The 22910-nt window shown below is 40.3% G+C and overlaps 1 long non-coding RNA gene across 1 annotated transcript in view; it reads left to right on the top strand.

Moving 5' to 3' along the window:
* Positions 1-11847, top strand: part of LOC138165676 (uncharacterized) — a 579025-nt gene extending 567178 nt beyond the window's left edge. Inside the window, exon 4 of the long non-coding RNA XR_011169397.1 lies at positions 11038-11847. This is a non-coding gene — a long non-coding RNA (uncharacterized lncRNA). The remainder of the gene's footprint in view (positions 1-11037) is intronic.
* The last annotated feature ends 11063 nt before the right edge of the window (positions 11848-22910 follow it).

Here is a 22910-nt window from a genome sequence, read left to right as displayed (position 1 = left end):
AGAGAGAGAGAGAGAGAGAGAGAGAGAGAGAGAGAGAGAGAACTAGGTAAGGCTATGTTTACATACAAATGGTTTAGGGAGGAGGGAATTAAATTCAGTTGAATAATGGGTAAATTTGGTAATATTTAAAATATTCAGTTACTAAGCTGTTGTTTATTTCAGTTGTTGTTGAGGGCACTTAATGAATGCTTTCTGATTGATTAAATAATTTTTGCATACAATTTTTATTCTTAGTCACTATATTAATCTGTAAACCAATTCTTGTATACCTGCCTAAAGACAAAAATGATTCACCAAACTGGCCTTGCATTAGGAGGAAATTTCCTCTTTTGCTTTCCTTGATTTGTACACCTTGCAGAGTTAAAGTTATTTCTATATTTTTATAAGTGCCTGGCACAGAGTAGTGAATTAGCAAGTGCCATAACTGATTGATTGATTGATTGATATGGCCTTCTTTGATGTTGTTGAGGTTAGATATTTATAGGGGAGAAAACTGAGTCATAAGAAGTTGGGAAAACTTTTTTAATTGACTGTCTTACAATTTATCATTTTACTTTAATCAAAATGTCAAAAAGACTCTCAGAAAGTCATACATGCAACATCATCCTGGTTAAATAAACCCAACTCCATTCAGCAAGTATTTAATAAATTCTTCCTGTGTTCTGAGCACTGTCATAGGCACTGGGGTAGATACAAAGATACGTAAGAGCTAGCCCCTAATTTCATGAAGTTAACTGCATATTGGCATCCCAATAAAGCTAAAAGCTCATAGCCATGTTTATGTAACTAGAAATTTTAGATGTACAACTAAAATTTTAGAGAGCCCTCCTTATTATTTTTAAAATTAATTTTAAACTAAGTAGGCTTTGATCACACTACAATTTTTATTTCTGGAGGGAGTACCTTGCAAAGATAGTTTGCTTGTTCAAAAAGAACTTTAGGGCTACTCTTCATTGTACTGTGTATTTTACAAATATAAATCAGAAACACCTTGACATCTGGGCCTTCATAAATTAAATAATTGATCTTTAAGTAGTTAAGACCTATAGAAAATTTGGAGGTGTCAGAGGCATATAAATAAAAGAAGCAATTTGTGAAAATTTTTAATTTTTTTTTTAACACATCTCTGTTAACTCTCCACAAAATCTTCTGTTAAATTACTAGAATCTAAAACTAGAAGGTAGAGAGAAGCCTGAGACTAGAGTCTCCTTCCTGTGGCTTCAGATTTCACCTCTTGGAATTGCTTCAGCTATCAAAAACCTTACCATTCTTCAAAGTCTGCCTCAAATGCTTCTTTTCTTGATCTTACCTCTACCTTTGACTCCTGGGTGGGGAATTATCTTTCCTTCCTCAGACCTTGAATTGCATGTTGTATGCTTCTTCTTTTTTTTCTATTCTACATTAAACTTGTTACATAGTCATGGCTTATTTGTGTAGATGTCACATTCCCTTCACCTACCCTCCCTCCACCAACTAAGCTCCATGAGGTCAGAAACTAAATTTTCTTTATATCTTCCCCAGCCCAGCCCAGTTTCTATGTGACAGTAGTCAGTTAATAAATGATTACTGAATTGACTTGGGTCAAACTAAATTGGATTGAATCTCTAAGTCCTTACTGACTTATTTGGGGGAAGTTTTGGGTTATATAAGTCTGTGCAGCTCATTCCCTGTGCACCCAGGGAACTTTTTTTTAAGGCAAAACATTTATTGAATACTTAACCATAACAGACATTATTTTTATCCACAAAACTAAAGAAACTAAATCTTAACCTTCATTAATGAAGATTATACTTTAGTGTCTATATTATACTTTTATAATATAATTATTATTTATTTAAGTTATATTATTATTATATAATTATCATTATTATATAATAAATAATATTATTATATTATTTAAGTTATACTTCCCTTTTAAAATACAAGCTTTTAAATTGAATCAAAAACACAAATTTTTTGACATGTGTGTCCAGAACATGCCTTGTGTACCTGCCTATGTCAGACTAACAGAGGCCTCCAACTGTGACCCTTTTTTCTCAAAGGAAATAGATTTTCAAGGTAGGCATGAAATAAATACTTGCCCTTGTAGCACTCATCAAATATGTCTTCCAGTGTCTTTAATCTGGAAATTACAACCCCCCAAATGGATTAATTCACAAGACTTTGGTCTGTTTGTTGAGTCCTTCAACCTTTATTTTTATTGATTGATTGATTCATGTCTCATTCATTGATGTAAAGATATTTAGAGGAGAGAAAAAATCTAGAGATTAGTCATAGGAACTTGGGAAAACTTTTGTGACCATCTTGCATTGTACCACTTCATCCTCACCTAATAATTTGCTGACCCCTAAAACAGGTTAAATTCACAAATTTGTGCAATGTGTCATTTAACAGGGGACCTTGTCCTGAAACCCATGAAGAGCCATAAAGGAAACCGGAAGAATGCCTAGAGCAGAAGGTGGGAGGGAAAGGGCTTCTAATATGATACCCCAAGCTGTGGCAGAACTCCAGGAACCAAAAGTCAGTAACCACACAAACCAAATGGGATTTGGTTAATTTTGTGAGGTTTTTTTAGACTTCAAAACAATGTCCAAATTATAGCAAACTTGAGCCCAATTTGTGTTCGCTCCCTGGAAACTTGACAAGACAATTACTGTAGTATGCTAATATCTTGACCAAAGGCCCTTCACCCATGCTGCACCAGTATCACTGTTTTAGAGTCTTTCTCTGCTATTTTTTTTTTTCAGAGCTAGTAGGTTTAGGGGAGAGGAGGGAGGGACCTGATTTAAATATTACTTAGCATTAGTTTTAGCTGGGATGGGTTAGGGGAGAGGTGGAAGGATGAGAGGGAATAAACACAATTTAAGTGTTGTTTCCCCCTAAATAAAAAGTGTTTCTAGATGAGTAGGATCTCAACTTCCTCACACTGCTTCTAGAAGCATATTTCTGTATATAAATATTACACGCACACACTGATATGGATCTGAACATACATATGTGCCTAACTCTATTCCTGCATGTTTCTCTCCCCTCCCCCCGCCCTGGGCCGGTTGGGGGTGGGGGAATCACAGAATAGCAGAGGTTGATATTGTTTCACTTTCAGCTCCTTACCTCATCTCATTCTTCCCATGATGATTACCTTAGCATCCTATATGCACAATTTAAAGGGAATTACCTATGACTTCAATTATTTGTTTCTTATCAGCTGATGTTACACTACAAGGATTTGCATTGAAAGGACACAAAGAAAGAGGAGGTCATGGCACATTGCCAAATAAAAGAGTAATGTTCTGGTGAATTTAGCCTAAATCATTTACTGCTATATAAAAGTGGAAAAGTGGAAGGTGAACCCTTTGACCAATAAATCTCCTCTGCATGTGAAACCCTTATCTTGTCCCCTCCAATATATTCCACACGAGGAAGCCATCATCATTGGCTCTGGTTTGTTATTTGTAAACCTTGATCTTCCGCACTCGGTGCCCTAAATATGGATAATTAGCATCAGTTTATCACGCCTGTGCATATTTTCTCTTCTCTCCAAACATGCATGCTTCTATTGGCTGCCATTCTGCCACAGAAGATTATGGAGACAGATTGCAGAGAATGAATGTGCTAAACGAGATTAGGAAGGAATAGAAATAGCAACTTGGCCAATAAATTCCTCGTGAGAGCCTTATCATACAATTACACGTTGACTTGTTTCACACTCTCCCAGCCTCTTAATCCAAGGCCCCCACCAAGAATAAAATTTCACTAATTTCTGAATTACTGCATATCCTCCTGACTTGTCACTGAGAGTGGTTAGAAGAAGCAATCCTGTTGAAAACAGCATGTCGAACTTTACAACTAAAAAGGCAAGTTAAAAAAAAAAACGACTTTAAATGTTAATATGTGTCGGAGATGTTTACAGAATTTAGTGGAAGATGCAACAGTTTGGGGCATCTGAAAAAATGAAAGCATGGAGATTCTCTGTTCTCTTTTCATTTCCAAATTCTCTAATTTTGTCATGTTGGGTGACTGGCAGAATTGTCCAGAAACTGAAATTGCTGCCTTTATTCTGTACTGCTTGATATCATAAGAGGGCGGTTGACCAACCTGCCTTCTTAATTATTATTTATTATTATTGTGTATCAACAACAGTCATAGTGCACCTGTGTGATTTGGGGCAAAGCATCTACCCTCTCTGGACCTCAGTACTCTCATCTCTAAAATGAGGGGGTGGGACTACATGATCTCTAAGGTCACTCAGAACTCTAACATTCTATGAGTCTATGATTCTATACACATAACTATGTATGTGATTAGAAAAACTTGATCTCTTTGCCTTACAGATGAGCATAGCCAAGAATTCCATGGGATGGTAAACTAAAGAAGGAATGTTCTGTAACCTCTACAAAGGAAACTCTTCTCTTGTTTCTCCTCACCTATTTATCATTATTTTCACCCATGCTTAATAAGAAGTTAGGCATTTAAAGAGACGCATTAACTCTTTCAGGCCACTAGGGGACCATTTAGCACAATGCCCAGTGATGCATTACTGCACACCCACAGGATGAATGGCATCTTGCTGTGAGTAAACACTGCAGGATTGGGGGGTGCTTGTGTCCATTGGAAAGGATGGAAATCCTGGTGAAATCTTCAAAATGATAAATTTGCACTTGAAAAAAATAGCAGGACAGGCACTCTAGGGAGGGAGGGAGGGACTGGATAGTTAGCTCACAAAACAGGCCACATCAGCTATAAAATAGGATTTTCTAAGAATGTTGAATCATAATTCTGTCTTTTCTTCTTTATCTGAAGTGATGATCTTCACAAATCACTGAGGAAAATGATCAATAAGACATTAAGTAAAAGAGGGATACACTTCCCAAGACCTCTTTGACTTGGAATTTTAAAGGGTAATTAACAATTTTTAATATTTTTTTTTATTTCTCAGAATTGAGAAAAGTTATGTTGAGGCTTTTAGAATCTTCTAGGTGGCCTTAGGCAGTTTATTGAGTGTGCCCTCTTTCCTAGAGAAAGTACTTTCTTTCCTACAGAAAAAAAAAAAAGCCAATTAGGGGAAAAACACCTTCCCTCACTTTGTATTCATGAAGAGAAAGTCAGGAGTAAAAAACAAAAAGTAGGTACCACCGGGCAAATAGATCACTTTGTGGAAGGTAGCTGCCCCAAGGGCAAGAGACACCATTGTTGCGTAAAATAACAAACAAGTAGAGTTTATTTCTGCCTGGGACCAAAGCCATGAGAACATGGGCTGTTAGTAGCTTCAGAGTCCACCCTTCAAGGGGCCTGCCAATTTCTTATGCCACTTGATTGGAAGAACACAACATGGGATTTCTGTCTTCTTTCCCATGCCCACTTTTCATACCCATTGTCATCATGTTCAGGTATGTAGGGACCTATAGAAACCATAACTTGGCGTCACTGAATATCTGATGAAGAGAATGGGGTTGGATTCAGATTTTCAAGCATAGACTTACTTCAGCACCTCTCCTCAGATAACTATCCTATCTTCTGTTTGAATCATTTTCTTTCCTATCAATAATATAATTGACTTGATTTGTTATGTTTTATGCTTTTCAAACTGTTTCCATAGCCGGTTAGCCCATGTGATCCTGGCAATAGCCCTGTGAAGTTAAGGACAAGTCTGGAGAAGCACCTTTATTCCCATTTTTCAGATGCTAAAACTGAGGCTCAGATAAGTTCAAGGCAAAACCGTGACTCAAAACTAAATTTTTTTTACCCCAAGGTCAATCTTTTAACTGTCTCTCTTGGCACGACATTCATGTCTTGCGTGGCATCTGAAGACACGTTCAACCTTCAGAAAATGAGTGGCGCCCGAAGGCCTTGACAGCTCGTTCTAGAGACACCAGAACTTCCTGGTCACCCTGGGGAAGTGGAGGAAAAGGAAGAGGGCTATAAGGACAAGGAAGTGTGAAAGCATATGACGTGATATTAATAACTGGCTCCTTTTCCCTACTCCCACCCCCACCCCTTTTTGTATATTTCCTGAATTGGTGAGCTTCGTCTGGGGGGAGCCGTTTGCCATTAATCTGGGAACAAACTGCTAACCTCGGTGACTGGTATTTTAGCTTTTCTTTTCTCACTTTTCTTAGTGTGGGGAAAGCAGTAAAGCTTGTGTGGACTGATTGTGAGGGGCTCTGCTGGAATTTGGCAGCGCGAAGGCTTGGAGAGCAGCCCCATGCTGGCTCCCATTCACCGGGCCAGTATTCCTCGAGCTTTGGAAGTTTCACTCAGCCGTGCACTCAATGGCTTCACAAAGCTGATTACAAGCTTCAGCGCATTCCTGAAGGAGCCAAAAGCGACGCAGGTGCAAACGAGCCGAGGGAGCCCCTTATCCCGGTGACAGAATGGGACAAGCTGGGAAAGGCTTGGACCACACAAATCCAAGGCTCACCAGGCAGCAGAAAGCCTGTCTTGGGAACCGGGGGTCATTATCCGCTCTATTCAGCAGGGACCCAGCAGCGGCGGCGGCGGCGGCGGAGGCAGAGGCGGTGGCTGCTGCTGAAGGGTCTGTGGTGGTAGCAGCGGCACACAGATCACTAGGGACAGCTCCGGGGTGCTGGGGAGGGCCTGCCTGAGAGAACAGAGGCTTCCAACGGCGAAGAGTCCCTCAGCTCTGCTGCAGGACAGGGAGCTTTGGGTATCTTCGAGTTTGCCCTATTCTACTAAAATCTTCAGATTAAATATACGTATATGGAAAATCGGTCGCAGGAGTAATACAAAAGTTAGGACTAAGATAGACGCGACTAACAGCCTGATTGTACATTGCACCCCACTCCCAGCTAGTCCCCTCTATAATGCAGGAGGGGCAAACTGAGATTCTTTCTCTCTCTGAGCCCCGCTGAACTGAATTGCTATGCCCCCTCCCTACTCTCGGAGCCCCGACTCCAGTTCATTTCAAGCATCTATCACGGGAGTATTCTAAGAATCTCAAATGTTTGACCCTAGCAAGAACCCCGGTCTCCTATCTCCCACCTACTTTCCCCTTCCCACCTCCCCCATAACTGTAGAGCGTTGGAAAGTGGGTGCCACCTAGGGGGAAACTCTAAGGTCTTGCTTCCTTTATATGTGAAGGAAGAAAGGCTAGTTTGGGGGGGTAATCCAAAGACTACTTCATGCCTAAATCTAAGGACACTCGAAATCCGCCCTACTTTTATTTCCGTCTTAGCGGTCCAGGATCAGGATTTCCACGTTAGTTCGAGTCCCAAAACATTTCACTGAACCTGAGCTCCGAAAGACAAGTTTCCTGCTTGCCTGATCTTTATTCCTGAGCCGTCCTACTCTAGTGGGAGAGAAGAGCCGCGGGTCAACTCGCACTGTAATTAATTACGGCCCTTAGCCGCTACCAATAACTGAGGAATCAGCCTTTTCTGGGGGTGGGGAGAGCGGGAGCGAGAAGAGATAGGAATAGAGACAGAAACAGAGAGTGGAATAGAGAAAGAGAGAAAGAAGGAAAGGAGGAGGAGTTGGGGAGGGGAGGAGAGGGAAGTATAAAAAGGGCTTTTCAGTCTGAGATGGTAGGATGGGAAAGGCTAGAGAGAGCAGAAATGGGGGGGGGGCAGATGAAGAGAAGAGAAGGGGAGTTGGACTTTGAGTTCCAATTGCCTCATATTAAGGTCGTTCCAGTTTTACCACTTTTCTACAAGAGTAGGCACTTCGTGTCCATTAAAACACTCATACACTGTGGGGGGGGGGGGGAATTTCCTTTCTCTGGGATGCCCGTTCCTTGCCCTTGGTGCCCTCTGGCCCCGAGCTTCCCCGCACTCTCGGAGCCCTCCCCGCCTCTGGCCAGGCTCGGCCTCAGAGGGCCAGCCCGGTAGGTGTCCTCGTTCATTCTACTACATGGGAATGAGTTCGTGCGGGCCGATTTCGCCGCAGTCAAGCTACCGCAGCCCCTGCGCCCACTTTAAGGGACTTTCTTCCACTCCCTTCTCCAGACCCTAGTTCCTTCGCTCCCGTAGCCTCCTTTCTTCTCGGAGGAGTGCCTTCAGTATTTCTTGCAGAGGCGGAAGCAACGTTAACCGTTTTTGCCTCCAAACCCACCCTTTCTTAACATTCTTTTTTTTGTTCGCTTTTTATTATTATTATTATTATTCCTCCCGTGGACTCTCGCAAGGTGCGGTTTTCCTTAGTTGGGTGCAAGACTCTAGGCGGCGGGCCGAGGAGGAGGCGGCAGCAGGGGTGAAGGGGCCGCCTGGGAGCTACGTCGCCCGCGCCCGCCGCCGCCTAGGCTGGCAGGAAGGTGCGGCGCGTTCTGATGTTCTTTTGTCTGATAACTAATTCAAGTTAATGCGATCTTTATGTAAAGCTAACAGCGGATAATTGTCTATTTTCTCGCCAACAATCTCCATCACAATCACTTATCTGGAAACCTGCGGTTGTATTAATCGCTATATTCCTCCCCCCCCCCCAACCCCCCAGATAAGCGTCTCCCCAGTCACCAGTAAACACAGGAGGGGATTTAAACAAATTCCTGGTGCCCTGAAAGTTGCTCAGTGCGGTGTTGGTCCCACCCATAGACGGGGGAGGGGGTGCGGACAAACAGGAACCTGCTGCTAACTCTGGGTGTGTTAGGTAGGGCTTATTATGGGTGGCTGGCGTACTGAGAGAAAGAGTGAAAATGGAGAGAGCAGTAGCACCGAGTGAGGGGTGGTAGGCTCAGCAGTGCCCAAGTGTGGCGGACACATCTCGAGGTCGCGGAAGGTGCGCTCTGTGCGCAGGAAGCGCATCCTTAGTGTACCAGGCTCCTAGGGAGGTTGTGACATTAAATCACATAAATTCATGCTTTCAACCCCTCTGGCGAGAAACTGCCTGGCTCTTTTTTCTTTTTCCTTCCTCCCTTCCTCCCTCCCTCCCTTCCTTCCTTCCTTTCTCTTTTTGTAAATCGGGAGAACGACTAAACAAGGTGCAATTGAGTTTCTTACACTCTGTCTCCCCTTCCCTCTTCTTCCTTTGATTCCCCGCCTCCACCCCCACCAAGCTCAGGAACCACCCTGATCTCCTCAGCCTCCTCACCCTTTCTGGGAAGAGGTTCAGTATCAGCAACTTATTGGCAATATTTACACCAAACAATGATTGAAATCCCTAGGGAAAGAAAACATTGGCTGTGGAAATATGTTTCTGTGCTCCAACCACCATCAGTGCTGTGAGTTAGGTGGAAAGAAATCATAGCAAATGAAACCTCTCCGGGGAAAAGGTACTTGTATTGCGAAGATTTTGTCTTTTTGAGATGAAGTCAAAACATCAATGTCAAATGAAAATCATTTTAGGTGTGTGTGTGTGTGTGTGTGTTGTTACTTGAATATTTGCAACAAGGGTGAAACAGGAATTAATTTTGAAACCAGGTACACTGTTCTGTTGCTAACTTGGAGGTGAAAGAGTTTTTGATTCAGCCTTTTCCTTGAAACTCGGATTTGCCACCCGAGTGAACAAGATCCCCTAGTATAAAATCACGTTTCCAAAAAATAACAAATTCAGCATCAATTCGTCACACATCTCTTTGGTCTCAGGGAAAGAAAGCATTACACATGGGTCTCCATTCCATAGTTTTACTTAAAAAAAAACTTCTAAAAGTGAACGAGTCAAACAAAATAAAATAGCCCCAACACTGATTTTAGCTTGAAGTGGGAACAAAAAACGCCTCCCTGAATTCGGGAGATCGTGGATGCCTATTGAAATACGCAGTTTCTGGATCTGTCCATTAGCAAATGATGAGGTCTTCATAAACAAACACGCAAACAGACACAGAAACTGAATAAACTGTGTGGCTGATTCTTGTCCCATTCGCGTCGGAGTTCCCAGGGCTCCTTTTTCTTAAGTCTTTCGAGAATCATCCCACTTCATCTCTCACCTGAATCTTGTCATCTCTGCCATCTTGAAGTGATCTGTGAACAATGCTGGTCCCTCGGACAGACCAAGCTGGTCAATCAGGCAGAACAGACTATGCAAATGGAGTGGAAAGGCGAAGCGCTGGAGAACAGTGGCTCCCATTGTCTTGGGCATTTCAAAGAGCAGAGCAGCTGCAGCAGACTTGTCGTCTCGGACCTTTGGTTGCCACACTAATGTCATCATTGCAAAACATCAGATTCGGAAAACTATACATTCTGAATGCATTAGTAGGCTCCTCTGCAAAGATTTCACTTCTCCGTGACATGTTTCGGAGTCACAGTTCCCCTTGTGTTGATAGGGGGTAGGGAAAAAAGGATAAGGGAGAGGGTGAGGGGGAACCCGGAGCAGGACTGGAGAGGAAAGAGGGGTTTGAAAGCTACAATAGCTGATCGATTCATAGTTTCCTTTTCTGATGCATTCATATACTTTTTAAAACCTTCCTTGTTGCTCTGAGCTTGAACGCCTAGCTTAGAGACACAGCCTTCGCCCTTCAGGATTAAAATCAAATTTAGCAGGACTGTTGCATCTGATGCTTTCACATTTTCCCGAAGTTTTTCAGTTTAACTTTGCGACTCTATAATGGGCTAACTTGGGTTTGACGTTCACTTAAAAGTTGAGCACATTTTTTTTTTAACCACACAGAATGAAGTGTGGTTACTTTACGTTAGGCACTAGACTGAAATGAATGCAGCCAAATAGTGATTTTTGTAAGTCTGAGCTGGAGTTAGCACCTCTCCACAATCAATTATTTTAAAAGACTAACTTGTGAGGTTGTTCTTTATACACACGAAAGCCTTATTTAAGATTTATTATCAGCACCACTACATAGAAAGTCCATTGACTTTTTACTAGGAAGTAAAACTATGACTTGGAGTGATATTCAATCGAATTATTAATTAATTAATTGCTCTCCCCCTTTGATTTCTCAGATGACCGATTTAATTTTCATTCTCTCCTCCCCTCCTCTACGTTTCCCCTTTTCTCCTTTCCCCTCTTCTTCTTTCCTCTCCATTCATTTCATTACTGTGTTCTTTGTTTTTCACACGCCACCCCACCTCCTAACCCCTTTCCCTTTCTCCCTAGGTGGAACTCTTGCAATTAAAAATAATCTCCCTCCCTTTCCAGCTCCAAGGAATCAGAAACAACGAGAAACCTGTTGCTGAGATCCCATCTACTGACTTGTCTGGAGAGCTCTGAATCTGGCCCAATAGCTGTGATCAAGAAGGGGCAAGGGAGTAGAACGCGTGGACTTCTACTTTTGTCTAGAACAGAAGGTTGAAGGTGGGGTGTGTGAGGAGAGTCAAGAAAGACCGAACTTCTGGGAGCTGACTTTCTCCCGAACCTGACTGTGGCACACCCTGAACCTTCGAATATTTCATATCATGTGCCAGGGAGCACGTGGCCATGGCCATGGGCTGGTTTTTGGTAAATAGAAGGGGCAGTTTTTTCCTCTCATCCACATTCCATGTGGCCCCTAGGATATTTATTCCTGGGAGTGACCGAAGATGAGGACTGGGTGGAAGAGGAAATATAACATTACTCAACTATGAGAATATTTTCTGTGTCCTCTTATTTTTTATTAAAGTAAAATCCAACCGTATTCTCCAGGTTATTAATAAAGGAACTATTCGGGATAGTTAAGGTAGAATACCTCGACCCTTGAAAACTATTTCCGATATGAGAAGTGGCTGAGCCGACTGGAAATGGTGGGGCATAAGCTTGAATTCTACCTGGCATTCTTCCTTGAATTAGGGATTCCAGGGCAATGGCATTAAAAGTTTTTGCTGGAAATAATTTCCATTCCAACAATCTACATCTGTAAAACGACCAACACCCTCCAAGTTCTTGCCCCATTCAAGGGAGGAGGGGGGCGGGGAATCTCATTGCTATGAACAAAATAGAGAGAAAAATAAATAAAGAAAAAGAAATTGGCAACCCGTGTCCTTTGTGATTTTTAATGAGAAGGGCAGGGCAGAACCAGGATTGGGAAATAGTGACAAATGGCCCAAAGTAAAAAAAAAAAAAAAACAAAAAAAAGCAAAAAACAAAACAACCCGTCCCCCCACCCCCCCCCCCCCAGGAAAATGTGTTTTGTAATCTCCTGGATGACAAGGGGTATGCTTAACATGGTGGATGCCATAGGTAGGTCTCAACCTATACCACCTTAAGAAGGGCCCAGTTAGAGGAAAACTCTCAGTTTGGAAAGAGAATTAATGCACAATATTAAACACAAAATTAATATGTTTGAGTTTTCTCTCATCCGTTTTAGCTTTCAGCCCTGGTATCTCAGAAAATATTCTGGAACTATGTCCAAAATCTCTTACATACCTTCCCTACCTTAACATCTCTCCAACACATTCTTTCGACTGACGTGGCAACCCATAAAAATATGTAGAAATGGGGAAAGGCAAACTTTTCCCAAGAAAACCTTAGGTTGTTCTGGGGATTGAGAACAGGACTAACAAAGGAAATAATAATAATAATAATCCCTATTTAGATAGAGCTTTTAAAATGCACTAAATGCTTTCCTCACAGCAATTCTGTGAGCTAGAGAGCTCTTGGGCCAGTCATTAACCTCTTTGAATCTCAATTTCCTAATCTATGTAAACTGGTTGAATTACATATTCTAGGAGGTCTTTCCCAACTCTAAATCCTCACCTTGTCTCCTCTCACCAAATGATAGACCTTTAAGAATGCTCAAGTATCTCCCTCCATTCTCCATCTAGGGAGTAGGAAGGAGCCATGAATTCACCAATTGTCTTTTTAGTACCAGGATTCAAGTAAAGACATTTTTTTTTTCGTTTCCAGGGTACTTGGGTCCTGGACACCTTGCATACTCCTAGGCTCCTCCCATCACGTTTCTTTGCTTTGCTAGAAATCTATTTCCCACTTGTACTTCTACACCTTTGTGCCCCTTATTCTGGTTCCCTCTTATGACTGCGGTGTGACCGCTAACCAAGGTATTCTCTCTTCGACCTTTCCTCAAAACCTGGCCGTCTGCTGCCTCACACCCGCACTTAGCTTATCAATTATAAAGCCTCGTCCCGATGGTGGCTACCAGGCAACCCCGTACCCCCGACTCCCTTCCCTAAAACAGAAAGGCTAGATTGGTGGTTAGAAAAATTACACCAGGATGGATTTGAGAAGTCGAGAGGTTAAGAAGAAAGGGAATTTAGTAAAGATATAAGGTTGCAAACTTGAATCAGATTTAGAGTTCTTTTGCTCCACCACCCTTATATTACAAATAAGGAAACTGAGGCCAAGATGTTAAATGACTTGCCCAAAATCACAGAGTCAATGTCAGAGCTGGGGATTGGGACCCGTGACTCCATATATAAAACGAGCTTTGCCCTGAACCATCCGAATTCAGCAACAGCAAGTTGTCCTAGGGAGACCACAGGGAGAAAAAGCCGACATTCAAACCTCTCAGATGGACTATTTCTTTAAAGCACACCTTTTGAGGCTCCCCCTGTCATCGACACCCCGAGCCACCAGATGATTTGCTATTGATTTATTTCATTCCCAGCATTGCCCCTCTAGACCAGGCTCGGATCACGAAACGCTGGGAGGGAGCCCCCCTGACCCTGCTCTTCGAACATCCAGACTTTGGGGTCCCGAGACCACTGGCTAGCAGTCACACGTCTGGCTGAGAACAATATTATCTGATTCCACTTTTGCCTTGAGCCTCTTCCCCTTCCTGACATTTCCCCCCACAACCAGCGCCCGGCCGTGGTAATCTCTGGTAAATGTACTCACTTTATTTTTCACGTTCGTTATCAACCGACTCTGAGCTGCTGCATCTGGCCCTCTCACACATGGGGGAAGAAATTCTTATATTCGATGAATAGAGTATAACGGGTTTTATTATTTATTATTATTATTTCCTTATGAAGCAGTTTTGGTTGAAAATTATGCAGAAAAAAATAAATAAACAATTCATTCTCACAAAAAATAACCCAACCCTGAGCAATATCAATCATGAAATTTAAATCCCTCAGAGAAAACTCAGAATGAATTCTAAGACAGAGCTTATTCCCGGGTCATAGGACCCTTCAGTGCCAGGCTGCCTTAAATTGCTATCTAGCTAGCTAGCTCTGTCACTGCCTATCTACCTACCTATCTATGTATGCACACACATATGTACACATATATACCCACACACACATAAGTCTAAATGATTACTTTGTTGTTGTTTTAACACATCCTTTCTCATATATAGATCAGTTGAAAGCTGCCAGTAGGATGTATTGTTCCATTGCAGAATACTTAGAGACCTTCATTGCACAAATCCTGGGGACCCTTATGACTTTCTCATTGAGCCTGGGGAGTTGTAACAAGGTTTATAGTGGTTTGCTGTATGGAGCCAAAACAGAGCTGCCTTATTTTAAAGATGGTTTTATATTAGAGCTGTATATAATTGAAGCATCTTTCTTTCATGAGAATGCAAATATTGGAACATTATTAGAGATTCCTGGGGAGAGATACTTCACATTGTATTATATTGCTTTATTCATTTTCTTTCCATTTTTAAATTTTAATTCTTGCCTAATTGCTAGATTGCAATTCAAGTCAGCAATCCTCAATGGACTATGAACTAACTTTTGTGGAATCTGGTTACAGATACTAGCTGATGGTGAAATTTACATCAATCTAAGTTATTGGGGCAAATCAGCACATTGAGAAAGCAACCTCTTTTGGTTATGTTCAGCATGTTCTCAAATTTCTCATCATTATAGCTTCCTATCCCCCAGCTTTCTTTCTTATCTCTTTTTCTACAATGTGTCAGATAAGGTGAGAAACCCCAATATGGGCAAGTATTTTCTTCAATTAATAAAAATGTTGGGAAAAAGAGAACTTCAATAAAATATTTTGTATTCCTCTGATTTTATGATGATGGCTTTAAAACGTGTCATACTTTTGCCAAAAGATTCACATTATAAAATATTTACCAATATTTTCCCAGTCAGAATGTTGAAAATGATTTACATTAATGTGACTTGGAATTGAAGAGAATTTAGAGGTTTTGGTCTTTCTTCTGAATTAACATTTTCTGAGAGCTATGGGTAGCAGATTTCATCCAGAAAATTGCTGCTCTAATGAAGTAGATTTCATTACAACTGGAACACAGAAATTATATCTGTGCATTTACCTTGAATTCAGCATAATTTGTGAAGAAACAATTCAGTACAGGGGTGGGGGGAGAGGTGGATCTGTTTTGCAAAGACATCTTAAAGTGTTTCATGGAAAATGTTGAATAGAAACACAATATATCTTTTTGTCTAACAGAGCTGTCCAGTTGCTTATTATGATTCCGTACATACATGGCTTTATTTTTAGTCAAATTAAATTATAACTCAGAAGAAAAAGAATTGGTACTCAAATTCCAGGTATGACAAAGTCCTTGTAGGTAAGCTAATGGAAACAGTTTATTCTTTTCCATTAATGACTTGGAAAATGTTCCTACCCTTTTGTTGTTCAAGGCTTCTGTTCAATTGATAAGAAAATAATGGAGATACTTTATTATATAATAAATAATGCCTCATGCAAAAGTTGCAAAGAAAAATCATTAAAAATTCAACATGTATCTTTCTGGAGAGTCATAAATAAACACCCCAATAGAAATCCAAATAATTTCACTCTTCTGTGTCTGCATGTGTAGGGAAGCATATTTATTAGTATGACAATGCTGTTTATTTTTGTGATGACTCATGTTTGTTCTGATTTCACTTGCTGAGTCAATAATGGAAAGCAAACCAAAAAGCTGAAGGAATTTAGTTGTTTATTGTCAAACACGGCTGTTCTACTTTTAAACTTTCAGAATTGATTTGGAATAAAAAGAGGGAAAAAGATAAACAAACACAGGGAATGGGGTACTCAGAACCATGAGGACAAGGCACTAGTCTCACAGTGAAGAAAATCTAAATAAAAGCAAAATTCCCAATTAACCCCCTCCCCCCACACACACACACAGTTTATTTAACATATGTATTGCTAGGGCACATTTGCTCTGGTGGCTTTAAAAAAATACGAAGGCTCTTAGTTTAAAAAAAAAAGACTACAATGGCCCTACATTTTCAAATATTCACAGACAAGATATTCTGGATAAATAATCTAAGATTAACTAAATTAGGTCAATGTTCATACAAGCCAGTGTGATATATCCCTTGTGTTAAAATTATCTGGTGTCAGCTACACTGATTGAAAAAGCACTACAGACAAAAAAAGAAGTCTTATTACAAGATGTCTCAGGAGCAGATAAGGCCGAAAAGAAGTCCCGTCACAAATAAGTGACCTTATCTAGATTTTAATATGGTGGTAAGTAAATTATAAATGTTTTTGCAAGTAAGACAACTTGCATTGAAAAGCAGAAGTTCCATAAAAGTCCCTAAATTACTGAGCCAATGGTTCTAGGCCCCACATCTTCTTTTCCTAAAAGTCAACATTTGGGGTTTTGTTCAGCTCTTTAGCTTCTATCCCATATGATTGAAGATCAGACTCCTCTCTAGTGAGCAAAATCTGTGCATCTGCTTCATGGTAGACCAGATGGGTTACTCCAGCACTGACTGCATATTTCCTTGCTATCTATATATTGTTTATTCCTTGCTTTCTTTTTTGTCTCCTTCATAAAAACTCCTATTAACTTTAGAGAAAATTGCTCCTAATATGGCCAATGAAGCAAAGACTGGTAATCTAGTTTCTAACAAAAAGCCCATAGAAGGGATGCATCACTTCGAGCAGTAGTAGAATGTAATTTATTTTCCCCAGACATTCATCCTCTACATTCTAGTTTAGTCATCTCCCAAGTGAGCAAATTATCCATAAATCAAGAAAGTAGGATCCATTCTTTCCCTAGGGAAAACACAGGGAATCTTTCTCTTATATATCTTAATAATCTAGGCATACCACACAGAGTATTTTAATACTTTAATATTCAATAGCATAGTGACCAGATACAACTAAAGCAACAACCTGTTGATATGAGACATCAAATTATTTAGAAACACATCTCATCTTGTTACAAATGTTCATCTTCATGCTTTAAGTTGAAGTCTAAGTATCAGTGCATGGGCTTGGGCACATAATAAAAAGTAGCAAAATAAAATTTAAAAAGACAGCTTGAAAACTGAAAACTCCTGACCGGATTTTTAATAGTAAAGTGAACACTTTGAAATAAAGAATATTGTAGTAGCTCAAATATTTCGGTGGCGAGCAACAGCTGCGTGAGGATGTGAACTTTGCAGCAGCAGCTGCAAAAACAAAAATAGAAAAAGCAAAATGCACTAGAAGCTGAGGTCCAGAATGAAGAATTTTTAAAATTAAAAAAATAACATATTTTCAAATGAAGAAGAGAAGACAAAAGGCTGGAAGACTGCCCTCGATGTACCCATCTAGAAGGTATGGAGTTACTTGAGGAATCGAGATTCTATATTTCACAGTCAATTTTGAGGACCTAACTTGTTGCCTTTAGAAATCAGAGGACTGTGTCTGACATATACCTTTTCTATTCCAGATCATTAAAGTCAATGGGAGGTTTTACTTTGTGGTTCAATAAATCAAACAATGTTTCTGTACTAACAGAACCTGGGTTCCGATCCTACCTCTGACACTTAATACTGTTTGGTATAGGGCATGTCATCGTACTACCCTGGGCTTCAATTTCTTAATCTATAAAATGAGGGGATTGGGCTAGATGCCTTCTTGATGTTCTGCCTGTTTTGCATCTATGAGATGCTTTTAGCCTGTATCGCAGAAAATGTAGTTCACACCATGGTATTTAGTACTCAGAGGTTTTGTATTTGTATTTGGTTAGCAGTTTCAGGGATTACAGAAAAAAAAAATGGTATCTTGAGTTAAATAGTTAAACACCCTCATTATTTCCTCAACCCTTCAGTAGGCATTCTGGTGTATATGCTTCGGTATTCAAGGAGAACTATCATCTCTGGTTTGAGGGCTTGTTGAGCCCTTTTCGGGGCTGCTCATTCACCTTTGGTGTCCATTTTTACCCAACTCTCACCTGTGGCTCCAAGAAGCTGTGGCATGCCCATTGACCACACCCCAGTAAAATCATCTAGGCAGTCAGGCTAAGCTAGTTTGAGGGTAATTGACAAGCCTCAAATCCATGCATGAGTTAAGGTGATGTTTACTCCAAACACATGAAGACTTCTCCCTGCCCCCCCGCGGCCCCCCAGCGTGGGTAAATGAGAACCATTTGTTTCAAAGGCCATGGAGCTTGGTCAGATATCAAAGATGCCAAGGTCATCCGCTGACTCCTGGGCCATTGATAATGTCTGACTTCTGTCTTGTCACTGGACTTTGATGATTATGGAAGAGTCTGATGAGTTTGTGCAACTCTGCTTCACTTAAATCCAATTCATGTGCAAGTCAAGGCATCACTCTGTGATGTCACTTGTCCTCTTTGAAAATGAAGGACAAACAACAGTAAACGTTCTAGTTGTTTTCAAAATGGACAATGTCATATATTTGTACTTAAGAGGTCTTGAGAGCAGAATGAGGGCTGTGTAGTTCAGTAAGTGATTGTCTTCTAAGTCACGGAGCACTTTGCATAGATCAATTTTCTCTTATTGTAAAAAATAAATTCAATCCATTTTTGCTAAATTCATAACCATTACCTTTTTTTATTTGTGCCAGAGAACACTGAGAATTCAAATGAGGACTCTTTGATTCATCCTTCTGTGGCCTATGCCACCATCCACTCCTGGAACAGAATTTGCTCAGGTCTTAGGAAATAATCAATTCCATTCAACAAAATGTGTTGTAATTGGTTGCTGTGTTAACCATGGGAATAGATATTTGTTGTTGAGTTGAATCACTTGCCCAGTGATGGTTGCCTGTATAGTGATTGACTGGCTCTTCATTGGTGATTCTCAAAATGTCATCTATTAGGCAACTTTGAAATAATCTTTAGGGTGCTTCTATCTCTATCACTATTTCTATTTACAACAATATCTATATCAGTCTACAGGTAGGAAAATATAGATGTGAATGTACATACATATAAATCTGCATACTTGTCTATGCATGTAGGTATTTTTACCAGGCCTATGATTTCCTTAATATAGGAGAATTTCAGGGAAGCAATTCCTTAACCAATGCAGTTGGGGAGGGGGGGGGAGAGGTAGTGCTGAGAGGTCATGTGACCTGCCTAGGGTGACACGGCCAGTATGTGTCAGAAGTGGAACTTGAAAGCAGGATTTCATGATTCCAAGACCATGCTGCCTCTCAATGACATGAATTACATTTACAATGATATACCTCATTGACATGTCATCAAAAGCTGTGCCAATTCTTCTGCTTATCATCATAATTAACAGCAATTATTGAGGGACTAGGATCCATTGGAAAAGACCCTGGTGTTGGAAAAGATTGAAGGCAAAAGGAGGAGGGAAAAGAAAAAGATGAGATGGATAGACAGTGTCATGGAAACAACAAACATGAATTTGGACAGACTTCAAGACATAACGGAGGATAGAAGGGTCTGGCCTGCTCTAGTCCATGGGGTCACAAAGAGTCAGACACTACTGAACAACTAGACAACAATGAAGTATGTAGTGTAGGGCAGGATAACCAAAGGGTGGTCTCAGGGAAGCACATTTAGACGTCACTGTCCTGAGGGCATCTCCTCCCCAGTAGACCTGGTAGTTGAGAGGGACATCTCCTCCAAAAGCTGAAGTACCCCAAGTGAGCCTATACCTCTTTATCCTGCCCCGCCCCCACCAGCAGAAATTGCTAGCTTGGGTTCTGCTACTGTGTTATATACTAGGTGCTAGGCATACCAAAAGGTGAAGGCTATGGCCCTTGCCTCAAAGCATTTATAGTCTAGTTAAGGAGGTATATATTCTCCAAAGATAGCTCACTGAGCAGAGTCCATGCTGCAACAGGAGATCTTTAGAAGAAGAGATGACTTGGCTTTGGTATGGCTGGGAAAAGTTCCATATAGGAGGCTGAGTTTTAACTGGACTTGATAGAACTTAACTTATAGTTAAGTATAAAGGAAAGGGGAAGGTATCCCATCCATACATCCATCCAACCAAGAGCAAAAGCTTGAGCAAAGTTTAGAAGCAGGAATAAATGTAATGGGTTCTGGGCATAAAGAATTGCATAGTCTGATTGTTACGTGGAAGGTTTCTGTGAAGTGTAATGAAAGTTAAAGTTGAAAAAGTAAGTTGGAACAAGGTGGAAGAGAGCCCTCCAGGCTAAACTAGGAAATATGAAATATATGTAAGTAATAGGGACTCAATAGAAAGTGAATTTTGGTGGGGTAGAAAAGCAAAGTGATATGTGTTCATTCTGGTACATATGTTTTTTTTTTAATGGCAAACAGGGACAGGTGGAATATATATGATCCACAGTTAAGTTGTTTTTGTTTTGTTCCACTGAAATAAGATCAGAAAAAAATTGACAATCACTGGCAAATATAAACAAAAAAAAGGAAAATGATGAATATTGGCGGGGTTGTGGGAAAATTGGGACACTAAAGCACTGTTGGTGGAATTGTGAAATGAGTTAGCCCTTCTGGAGAGCAAATTATGCTCAAAGGGCTATAAAACCATGCAAACCCTTTGACCTAGAAAACCACTACTAGCTCTATGTCCCAAAGATATATAAAAATAGGAAAAGGACCTATACGTACAAAAAATATGTATAGCAGCTCTTTTAGTGGTAGCAAAGAATTGAAAATTGAGGGGATGTCCATCAATTAGGAAATGGCTGAACAAGTTGTTGTATGTGATTGTGATGGAATATTATTGTACTGTAAGGAATGAGAAGTAAGATGCTCTCAGAAAAACCTGGAAAGATATACATGAACTGATATACATGAAAGATATATATGAAGCAAACTGAAAGTGAACACAACCGGGAGAATGTTGTACACAGTAACTTCAAAATTGCAGGATGATCAACTGTGAATAACAGCTATTTTCAACAATACAGTGATCCAAGATCATTCTGAAGGACTTATGACAAAAAATGCTATCCAGCTTCAGAGAAAGAACCGATGGAGTCTGAATGCAGATCAAAGCAAACTTTTTAAAACTTTATTTATTTTTCTTGTTTTTTTTTTGCTCTGTGTTTTCTTTCACAATATGACTAATATGGAGATATGTTTTGCATTATTGTACATGTATAACCTGCTTGCTTTTCTCAGTGAGAAGGGAAGGGAAGGAGAGACAGAGTGATTATGAAGCTCAATTTTCTTTTCTTTTTTTTAATGAATGTTAAAAATTATTTTTACATGTAATTGGAAAAAAACAAAATATTTTCTAAAAGTTGACAGTAACTTAAGGAAAATGTCAGAGCATGTGATTAGTGGTTGCACTAAGTTATGGAGGGCACATTACAAACTATACATGAGGGAAATCATGAGAGAAGGGCATTCTTTCACTTATTTTGTTCATACATGTAAGCTGATGCAGGAGAAAGAGTGCTGGATTTAAATCCTGGCTCTGACACTTACTAACTGTTGTCAGTAAGTGATTGTGGGTGAGTTACAACCCTTCTGTGCCTTAGTTTCCCCAATTGTCATTGACAAGATGACTTTGAATGTCCTTTCCATCGCTCAAGCTATGATCATAAATGGCTTCTACTTTGACAACGCGTAAACCCACAGAGGACTTTCCTTAACAGGTTTGCAAAACTTTTCTCAGACCCATAGGCAGAGAATCAGACTGATTGTCTCTTCATATGAGCAATCCAAATATCTAATCAAGTACATACAGACTCTACAGATAAGTTGAACTGTTGGAAATCTTAATACTAATGAAAAACCATGATTCCAGATAATGGATGATGAAGCATGCTAGCCATCTGCTGACAGATGGACTTAAAATGCAAAATGAGACTGAACATTTTTGGACATGGACAGCGAGGGAATTTGCTTTGCCTGACCATGCATATTTGTTATGAGGCTTTTGTTTTTATTTTTGTTGTCAATTGGAGAGAAGAGGAAAGGAGAGAAAATAAATGCTTATTAATTGGGGAAAAAAAATCTTAATGCTCTAATTAGGACTATTTACAACACAAAATAATGTGATAAAATCTAACAACAATGAGATATGAGGAGATGGGGGCTAGAAAAGAGGTTCAAAAAAGTATAAAAAACAGCCCCTACACTCAATAAACTTGCAGTCTATTAGGAGAGGTAAAACTGGTACTCATGAAACAGAGAGTACTTGAAATGGTATGCAATTCAGTGGTATTGTCCAGCTTACTCTATGCCTGGCCTCATGCTGTAAGCACTCTAAGGATTCAGAGAGGTAGGAAAGAACTTAGATTAATACTTAAAGAAACTGGTGCTCTTGGTTTGGGGACTTTCTATAACCATCCCTAATATACACAAATGAACACAGTCCCACTTTTACGTGCAGGACCAAGAAAATGATAATGAAGTCAACCTAGCAATGAGCTCTTCCTAGGTTAGCCAATAGTGCTCAGAAGACAGAATCTGTTGTCAGACTCTTGCACAAAGGTTTTCCAACTTGATGGGTGCTGCTATAAGCTGTATTCTTCTGTCATAGCCTCAGAGAAGACAGAGTCACTCAAAGATCTAGGGAGGCATCAGAGTAGGATTTTGGTGGAAGAGATAACTCATTAATAAGACTTTTCCTTACGGCAACCCTCCAGGTAGGTGATATAAAGATTATTACCTCCATTTTTTTTTTTATGTAGGAGAATTGGGGCTTAGAAAAGTCAATGACTTACCAAGGATCACAAAGACAGTAAATGCCAGAGGCAGATGTTTTGATTTAAAGATCAGTTTACTTTCCATTGCTCTAGGTTGCTCGGCCAAGATCAAAAAGAATGCTACAGCCTGGAAGGCTTCTCATAAGGGAAGTGACACTGGACTTGGTCCTAGAAGTTACCTCTTAGTTGTGAAATCCACTGTCTTCAAACTCTCTGTAGCTTTTTATACTGTCCATCACCCTGTTTGATGGACATCCACTGTCTCTCTCTCTGTCTGTCTGTCTGTCTCTGTCTCT

This window comes from Petaurus breviceps, unplaced genomic scaffold (genome assembly GCF_028583685.1).
Source record: "Petaurus breviceps papuanus isolate PSGF00001 unplaced genomic scaffold, PetGlider_PUasm1.0 214, whole genome shotgun sequence".
Lineage (NCBI taxonomy): Eukaryota > Metazoa > Chordata > Mammalia > Diprotodontia > Petauridae > Petaurus > Petaurus breviceps.
This window is presented reverse-complemented; position numbering and strand designations above follow the sequence as displayed.